At 42.5% G+C, this 10,241-nt stretch overlaps 1 long non-coding RNA gene across 1 annotated transcript in view; it reads left to right on the plus strand.

The window, feature by feature from the left end:
- The window catches only part of LOC105739409, an 11,808-nt gene extending 2,005 nt beyond the window's left edge, over positions 1–9,803 (plus strand). Inside the window, exons 4-5 of the long non-coding RNA XR_001115321.2 lie at positions 1,119–1,326; positions 9,510–9,803. This is a non-coding gene — a long non-coding RNA (uncharacterized LOC105739409). The remainder of the gene's footprint in view (positions 1–1,118; positions 1,327–9,509) is intronic.
- The last annotated feature ends 438 nt before the right edge of the window (positions 9,804–10,241 follow it).

Consider the following 10,241-nt stretch of genomic DNA (forward strand, 5'->3'; position numbering starts at 1 on the left):
ATGTCTGCCAAAAAATGAATATAATTTCAGGTGACTCAATAGAAGTGGAGGGGACAGTTTCTATTGTTCTGCCCTGCTCATATCTAGATAACTCTTACTTTTCCTTTAGGTTGGGGGTCTTCTAAGCCAGAAAACCTTCCCTGACTTAAGTGCACTCCTTTCTATGTTTGCATAGATCTCTTTCTTAACTTTACCCCATTATAGTAAAATTATGTTTTCACATTTGCCTTTATACTCAAACCTCCACCAAAATATTGTGAGCTCTCTGAAGGTAAGGACTTTGTCTTATTATCGTTATACCTGGAGACAGATTAAAACAATATGATGTTTGCGGGGACCAGGGAAAAGGGGAGTGGGAAAGGCTCATCTGGTTAGTCTAAAAGAAAAGTATCAGGCACCTACTTGAATCCTTATTTATTTCTGACCATGAGAGGGGATGCTGAGATGCCCAAAGATGTGCAAATGGTGGGATCTGGCGCACCATAGTAGGCAGAGGAGTGAAGATTTCTGACCTCGGGTCTTCCCAGACCTTCAGGTCACACGGGAGTTGTTCTGTTTATAGACGGTGCTGGCCTTAGTACTCACTCTCCCTCTATTTTCCTTGCTTCCTTATAACTAGGTTTCCCTACTCACTTCCTCAAAAAGAGTGATGTAGGTCCATGTGTACCCTCCCAACTGGCCTGGGTCCTCTCACTTCTTTGTAAGGCCTGAAAAATTCTCTGGTGGGTGATGGTTAGAAAAGGAAGAGGAACCTTCTTTGTAAGTGTGCAAGTCGGAAGGGGAGGGAGCAAAGTGACAATTTATGTATCTGGGACAAATATATCTTGGACCCAGGTTTTGCCATCTGTCTGCATCCCCCCATGCCCTTTCCCCTCCAGTGATCAAATAGCTCTCTGGATGCCCCTTAATTCTTCCACCCCATCCATTCTGATCTACCCAGCACTTGTCTAGGCAACACCAGTCCAGGAGAACAAATGGAGTTATGCACAGCATTGGTGATTTCCTTGTATTGTGCCTCCAGTGGTTATGGCTGGGGACACACACATCCTTCCAGTTATTTCTGAGCATATCTTGGAAACGTCTTATGAGCCCTCTTCTTTATTGTGTGCACCCACTAGGATGCTCCCTCCTACTCAGCCCTGTTTAGTGGGATTTTTCAGCCTACTGTAAAGCCTGCTGCTGCCTGTAAAGCCACCTAAGTGCATCACTTGCTGGTGTTCACCATGATAACAACAATGTATGGGGACAGAATATGTTTCTAGAGCTGCTGGTGCCACTACTTCTGACAAGTTACTGGGGTCCCTGAAATAAAACACCACAGTGCAGGTGAGTACCAAAGTGGGGAGAATTTTTAGTTCCTTTTAGAGGTGCTAAATCAGTATTGTTGATTTCCCAGTGTCTTAGAATATTTAATGAAAACAGGTCAGGTGCAGTGGCTCATGCCTGTAATTCCAGCACTTTGGGAGGCCGAGGCAGGTGGATCACTTGAGGTCAGGAATTCAAGAACAGCCTGGCCAACATGGTGAAACCCCATATCTACTAAAAATACAAAAATTAGCAGGGCGTGGTGGCGGGCACCTGTAATCCCAGCTACTCGGGAGGCTGAGGCACGAGAATCGCTTGAACCCAGGAGGCGGAGGTTGTAGTGAGTCGAGATCACGCCACTGCACTCCAGCCTGGGTGCGTGGTGGCTCATGCCTGTAATCCCAGCACTTTGGGAGGCTGAGGCACTCAGATCACTTGAGGTCAGGAGTTCAAGAACAGCCTGGCCAACATTTCTCTACTAAAAATACAAAAAGTTAGCCAGGCATGGTGGCAGGTGCCTGTAATCCCAGCTACTCAGGAGGCTGAGGCATAAGAATCCTTGAACCCAGGAGGCGGAGGTTGCAGTGAGCTGAGATTGCACCATTGCACTCCAGCCTGGGCAAAAATAGCGAAACTCCGTCTCAAAAAACAAAAAACAAAAAAAACTTAAAACAGTCCCTCCTAAGATTTTCAAATAAATGAAATACCACATTAATCATATTGTTTTATTTTTATCATTACATTAAAAATCAAATAGTATCACTAGGTTTATAATGAAAAACAGCAGACCCTGTCCCAGCCCTCTACACTCTCAGTTTCTACTCCCTAGATATAATCTCTGTTCTCCCAGCTACCTCTTCTGGTATTTATCTCCATATTTCTAAATAGCATGCTTATACTACTAGTTCTTAATTTTTCAGTTTGGGCCATTATTTTACTTTTTCTATAGGAAATAAGATATGTGTTTATACTCTGAAGACTGCTAATACACACATGTATTTCTCCATCTTCCATCCTTCAGTTTATCTGTATCACCCTATATAGGTAGAGTACTATTCATTATACTATTATAAAGGTATGTAATTGATCCAATTAGCATAATATGATTACATTTCCTTTATTTTCATTGAAGTTAACTATTGCCTCTTTCTCCATGCAACTTTCTTAAGTACCTAGCATTCAAGTGTCTATAATCAATTTATTCCAAACTCTCCTCTCAAAACATTGAAACACATCAAGTAGTCTATCAGTTTATTTTTTAAATTGGAGACAACTCTCTAGGAGCCCATCATCCTCCTTCACTCCGGACTAGTTTTTCTCTAAGACTACTGCACAGCTTTTGTCCTGAAATAATTTTATCCTTTCTTCCCTGTTTTCCACTTCTTTTTGTTTTTCTGAAAATTTCCACCTTCCAGCTTTTCTTTTGAATTTTAAAATTTCTGTTATCATGTTTTAAATTTACCAGAGTACTTTCTTGCCAACCTCTCTTTTAATTAAAAACATTTTATTTTTGTAATTTAAAGTTTTATTGTAAATTGACAAGTACAAATTGGATATATTTATGGGGTACAAAGTGATGTTATATGTATACAATGTGGAAAGATTAAATCAAGCTAATTAACATATCCATCACTTCAAATACTTCTTTGTGGTGAGAATACTTGACATTTACCTTCAGCAATTTTGAAATATACAATACACTATTATTAACCATGCTATACTATTTATCTCAAAAAAATGTATTCCCTTTATCTAACTGAAACTTTCTACTGTAACCAACATCTCCTTGTTTCCCCTACCACCCCTTCCCCCTACTCTCTGGTAACCATCATTCTACTCTGATTCTATGAGTTTGTTTTAGATTCTACATTGGGAATCATGTGGCTTTGTTTTTCTGTGCCTGGCTTATTCCATTTAGCATAACATCCTCCAGGGAAGCACTTTGTTGTCCACTCCCTTCCCCTTTTTAAATAGCAGTCTGTTCCATTTGGTGGATGCAGTATCTTATTACTCTAAGAATATTTCTAATGTTTTCTTTTGTTTCTTGAATTGTCTGTGTTGAATTTTTAAGGCTTCTTTCTGTTTTGTGTTGGAAGCTTTTCTTAAACGTCTGGAGATCCTTGGCCATCCATTCATATGTAAGAGTGGGGCACTAGAAAGCCGATAGAAAGTTTTGTGTACACTGGCCAGTGAGGTGGCTCACACCTGTAACCCCAGCACTTTGGGAGGCCGAGGCGGGCAGATCACTTGAGGCCAGGAGTTCAAGACCAGCCTTGCCAACATAGTGAAACCCCATCTCTACTAAAAATACAAAAAGTAGCCGGGCGTGGTGGCACGCACCTGTAATCCTGGCTACTTGGGAGGCTGAGGCATGAGAATCTCTTGAACCCGGGAGGCAGATGTTGCAGTGAGCTTAGATGGTGCCACTGCACTCCAGCCTGGGCAACAGACCAAGACTCTGTCTCAAAAAAAAAAAAAAAAAACAGTTCTGTGTACATACTCAGGACTTGTAATTAGTAGGACATACTGCAATATTTTTCAAACTTCTGGTCGCAAACCCATTAGTAGTTTGTGAAATCAATATAATCAGTTTTATTTCCCCCAAATGACAGAACAGAATAGAAAACACCACCTCAGAATACATCATACATAGAAAGGGAATTATTTTATGAAACTTTGGTTTCTTACACACACATATCATATACACATATTATGTACTGGTTTGATCCCATAAAATGGGAAGTTTTTTTTCTATTGTGGGTGTTTTTTCAAAGAAATTTGAAAAAGTACAACTTAGGATAATCAAGGAGATCTCCAACTGTCAGGACAGGTAGGTCTTTTCTCTTAGGTTAAGTTCCAGCCTGGTGCAGTGGTGGCTCATGCCTGTAATCCCAGCACTTTGGGAGGCTGAGGCAGGCGGATCATGAGGTCAGGAGATTGAGACGATCCTGGCTAACACGGTGAAACCCCATCTCTACTAAGAATACAAAAAATTAGTCAGGCATGGTGGCACGTGCTTGTAATCCCAGCTACTTGGGAGGCTGAGGCAGGAGAATCATTTGAACTCGGGAGGCGGAGGTTGCAGAGGGCCGAGATCGCGCCACTGCACTCCAGCCTGGGCGACAGAGCAAGACTCCCCGTCTCAAAAAAGAAAGAAAGAAAAAAAAACTGAGATAAGTTCTCCTGGAGTAAAATTCTCTAAACTTTTGCCTGCCTGCTAGTCTGACAGACAGTGCTCATTCATTCAGGTATTTGTTGAGGACTTACTATGTGCCAAACACTGTTCCAGGTTCTGGGTATACATCAGACAAAACTGTCTCCTGGGACTAGATTCTAGTGAGGGAGATAAACAGTGAGTTATATAGTATTTAGGTCTTGCGCTAGGTAACACAGCAATGGAAGGGAAAGCTGAACATATGCATATAGATGCTGGTAAGAGGGTGGATGTGGTGGATAAATGAAGTGGAAAACAAGGTCATCATCTGAGAGTGAAAATGGGGAAGGAAGTGTTGGAAGAAAAGAGAAGGTATAAAATAATTTAGGACACAGCATAGCAAACTATAGCCTTTGGCCAAATCCTATTTTGGTGCAGTCCACAAGCTAAGGATACTTTTTTACTTTTAAACAGTTGGGGAAAAAATTTAAGATGATATTACATCATGGCATGTAAAAAATAAATGCAACTCAAATTTCATTTATTTACATATTGCCTCTGGCTACTTTCATGCTACAGTGGCAAAGTTGAATAATTGCAAAAGAGACTATGACCTGCTATGCCAAAAATATTTATCTGGCCCTTTACAGAAAAAGTTGGCTGACTCCTGATCTAGGAGGATGGGAAAGTAGGGAAATATGATTATCAGGCAGCATTAAGGCCTGAAGGTTATGGACATGAATTTAAAGTAAGACGAAACAGCATAGTTGCTGCACAGAAGTAGGTACAAAGGCAAAGAGCTGGCTTTAAAGTTGTGATTTTGCAAAGTGAGAGTGACAAAAAGGGGCAAACTAAGTTAAAAGTACATGCAAGTTGCATGATTATAATGATTGATCCTGGGATTTAAGTTGATTATGACAGGAAGAGAAGGAACTTGGAGATTAGGGACAATGAAAAGGTGGTAGTGAAAGAAGTGTTGGAGTTAAGTTACTAGATGTCTGGAAGATAGACAGAGGTGGTCAGATAATGAGATAGATTATGGAGGGGTTACAGTTTTTGGTAATAACGAGATAGATCTAAGGTATGACTGAGAGTGAATGGATGAGAATAGTAGAGAACAAGGTCAGTGGAAAACTACTATTCGAAGAACCTATAAGTCAGGGTGTTGAAAGATTAAAAATCGACAAGAATTAAATCAGGAGTAGTGCTGCGGGAAATGAAATGAGCAATGAACTAAACTTACTGAGAAATGAGAGGGGATGACCCAGGGGTTTGTAGATTTTGTAGATGATAGCAGTGAAGAGAAGAGATATTATTTAATGGTATGGAACTCAAAGCTGAGAGTTTTAAGGGAAGATAGGAGACATGTCTGGAAGCAGTAATGAGGAACAAGAACATCATCTACCCCATCTCCAGGACCAGTAATAGGACTGTGGGAGAAAAAAATCACCTTGAGAGGGCTGCAGTGAAAGCAGTATCCTAAGGTAGCAGCCAAGTTTCAGACTGCTGGGATCCAAGCCAGGGAAAGGTTTCTGACTCTTCAGAATGCTGAGCTTTAGGCTGGGCACAGTGGCTCACGCCTGTAATCCCAGTACTCTGGGAGGCCAAGGTGGGCAGATCACTTGAGCCCAGGAGTTCAAGACCAGCCCAGGCAACATGGTGAAATCCTGTCTCTACACAAAATACAAAAATTACCCAGGTTTGGTGGCGCATGCCTGTAGTCCTAGCTACTCAAGAGGCTGAGGTGGAGAATCACTTGAGCCCAGGAGGTTGAGGCAGCAGTGAGCCATGATCACGCCACTGTGCTCCAGCCTGGGCAACAGAGTGAGACCCTGTCTCAAAAAAACAAACAGAATGCTGAGCTTTAAATCCCTATATTCAGTAGGATGTTTCCCCTCAGCTCCCAGTTGGTGGTGGTCGCTTCAACTAGTTCATCTTCCCCAGGAGATAACGAATGAACAAATGAATGAATGAATGAGTTTATAAGGGGTGAGGATCTCAGGACTTAGTTTATAGTCTTTCAAGTAATCATCTTGTTTTTAGCCCTCCACCTACTACCTCTTGCTTTCCAGATAACTGATGCCTCCAATTCCTAAGCCTTTTCTGGGGTTCTGTGGCACAAACATGCTTGCTTATTGCTAGTAACACTCCACCAGCCCCCGCCCCAGACTTCTGCTTTCTCTGGTCTACTCAGTTTGTTCCTTGTTTTTTGCTTTCTGGATTCAAAGATTTTCTTGACATTGCCTGGATGCTGCCATCTTTTCTCTCATATTCTTTGTCCTTATATCATTTAACATTCCTTTACTGTCATTTTAGTGGCATTTCAGGAGGAAGCCATGTTTCTAGTCCACCGTTCTTTTTTGTTGTTTTTGAGACAGAGTCTTACTCTGTCACCCAGGCTGGAGTGCAGTAGCATGACCTCAGCTCACTGCAACCTCTGCCTCCCGGGGTTCAAGCTATCCTCCCACCTCAGCCTCCTGAGTAGCTGGGACCACAGGCATGCGCCACTACAACCGGCTAATTTTTGTATTTGTAAGTAGAGATGAGGTTTCTCCATGTTGGCCAGGCTTGTCTTGAATTCCTGGCCTCAAGTGATCCACCCACCTCGGCCTCCCAAAGTGCTGGGATTACAGGCATGAGCCACCACACCGGGCCAATCCACTGTTTTTTAAAAAGTTGTCAAGAGTTTTGTTAAGGGATCAGACATGTCTGACTGGTTGACTTTTCCCAGAATGCTGCTTATTCCCTCAAACACACAAATACCTGATGGGTCCTCCCACTAGGCTTCTGGTATACATAGACAGATCTGAATCCCAGTGGTGGAAACAACCTAGGCTGATTCTGAGTTTCCCACTGCATTTCTTCTTCTAATTGTCACTCTTTTCCATTCCTGTCCTTTCCCTCGTGCCTCACCTGCTGAAAATGAATCTTACCATTTCTAAAATTCCACTCTCCCGGGGGCATCCACCATTGGATCCTCTTCTTCATTGCCATTCCTCGGGCCTTAGAACAGGTCCCCTTCATACACCCTTGTGCTCCAACTGGTCTTTATGAAACCTGTTCACTTCAATATACTTTTAGGCCAGGCTCACGCCTGTAATCCCAGCACCTTGGGAAGCTGAGGCCGGTGGATCACTTGAGGTCTGGAGTTTGAGAGCAGCCTGGCCAACATGGTGGAACCCTATCTCTACTAAAAATACTATATACATATTATATATATATATATATAATATATATATATACACACACACACACACACACGCCACGCATGGTGGCGTGTGCCTGTAGTCCCAGCTACTCAGGAGGTACAGGCACAAGAATCACTTGAACCCAGGAGGCAGAGGTCGCAGTGAGCTGAGATTGTGCCATTGCACTCCAGCTTGGGCAACACAGCAAGACTCCATCTCCAAAATATATCTTATCTATATATAGATATAGATAGGTATATATAGATCTATAGATAGATATATACTTTCAATTCCCCAATTGTTCCTGTATACCACAGAGAAACTCTTATGAGCTCAGTTTCTGCGGGACTTACAAAACAGGGTAATTGTCTCCTCATTATGGTCAGCTGCAGCACCATTCAAATTCTCTGTCCTTACCCATTTCCAGAACAAGCAGGATGAAAATCACTTATCACTATAGCACCCACCCTCAAGCACAAGGTTATCCAATGTTTTCAAGGAGTCCAGCATTTCATAACAGAACCCCCTGAGTAGTTTGCTGATGAAAGCAGAGTTAAATTCCTGTTATGCAGGCTTAGAGTACAGGAGATTCTATGTCCCCATATCCTCTGCCCCCCAATCTATCCCTTGGCAAACGCAAGTACCTCTACTAGAATAACCATACTCCCTCTTCCCAACCCACTTCTCTTATTTAAGGGCACTGGCAGTGTTTGTGTATGTCAACAACATCGGAGTATCTGGGTTCCCTGGAGAGTTAGATTTTCTGTATTAATTACAGATTGGGAGGTTACTCTGGCTCCAGTAAAAGCAATACCAGGATTGAAGTCCCCTCTCTGATTATGGTGGCTGGGATTTGCTGGAAGAGGCATAAGTCCAGAAAATAATGTAAAAAAGGTGCTGGAAAGAAAGAATAAGGCCTATAGTCATCAGGCTGCTAGAACCTTTGGACAAGTCACTATCTAAAAGCAGGTAAAGACCCAGGTTTTTGTCCATTGTGGTCAGGCACCTGGTGGCATGAGTCTTTCAGAACATACTGGCCAGGCGGTGGCTCACACCTGTAATCTTAGCACTTTGGGAGGCTGAGGCCGGAGGATCACTTGAGGTAAGGAGTTTGAGACCAGCCTGGCCAACATGGTGAAACCCTGTCTCTACTAAAAATACAAAAATTAGCCAGGTGTGGTAGTGGGCACATGTAGTCCTAGCTACTTGGGAAGCTGAGGCAGGAGAATCACTTGAACCCAGGAGTCGGCAGTTGCAGTGAGCTGAGATCGCACCACTGCACTCCAGTCTGGGTGGCAAAGCGAGAACCCATCTCAAAAAAAAAGAAAGAAAAAACATACCACAACCCTTTAATAAAAAGGTCTCTGAGAAGACAGTTGTCACAATGTCCATGTACTTGACATCATGTGAGAAACAGCCTCCAGTAGGTCATTGGCCAGACAGGTGAGTATGAAATAGGACAACACTGTATTATAGCTCAGGATGCACTGATAATAGAAGTTTGAAGCAGCAGTTGACAGAAGAGTCTAAGCGATAACACACAGACTAGTTTGTCTCTGCTTCTTGAGAACAGCAGCCTGCAACCCTTCAAACAAGCTCATAATGCGTGAGTCAACAAGAAGCTACATTTGATTCACAATGCCATTTTAATAAAGATGTCCTAGAATCAAAGAATTTGACATGAGAAATTATGCCCAGGCTGGGATGCAGTGGTGTGATCATAGCTCACTGCAGCCTCTGAGCTCCTGAGCTCAAGGGATCCCCCTGCCTTAGCCTCTGGAGTAGCTGGGACTACAGGTGTGCACCACTGGGTCCAGCTAATTTTTAATTTTTTTGTAGAGATAGGGTCTCATGTTTCCCAGGCTGGTCTCAAACTCCTGGCTTCAAGTGATCCTCCCACCTTGGACTCCCAAAGTGCTGGGATGTGCTCAATATTAAATGTCATGAAGATACTGTTAAAATAATAATTGTGTTCAATAGTTGTATCTGTATACTATTCTGAGCCTTAGGTTTCTTTTCTGTAAAACTGAACAATACTACCTTCTTTGCAGGGGATAGCATAGTCTCTGGTTTATAGTAAATGCTTTCCTCCAATTGAGTCAAGATATACCTCTCTGCTACCTCCATCTATTAGAAATGCTTGCCTTCTGGTACCAGAAAAAAAAAAAAAAACACTTTCCACATGACAACTCTGAAGACAATAATCATACTACCATTGTGCTTTTCTGGATGTGCCACACATTGTATACATGTCCCTGCCTTACAAATGACATCTCCTATACACGGAGTCCTTAATATTTTTACATACAATGTATAATCAACTAAAACATCAGTATCATCTTAATGCGAATTTCTGTTAATCCAAGTTCTCCCCCACTATGCAAGTGCAATAAATATTTTAAAATGAAGGTAACAATATGTATTCTTTTTTTTTTTTGAGACGGAGTCTCGCTCTGTCGCCCAGGCTGGAGTGCAGTGGCGTGATCTCGACTCACTGCAAGCTCCACCTCCTGGGTTCATGCCATTCTCCTGCATCAGCCTCCCAAGTAGCTGGGACTACAGGCACCCACCACCACGCCCAGCTAATTTTTTGT

The sequence above is a fragment of the Nomascus leucogenys genome, chromosome 15 (genome assembly GCF_006542625.1).
Source record: "Nomascus leucogenys isolate Asia chromosome 15, Asia_NLE_v1, whole genome shotgun sequence".
Lineage (NCBI taxonomy): Eukaryota > Metazoa > Chordata > Mammalia > Primates > Hylobatidae > Nomascus > Nomascus leucogenys.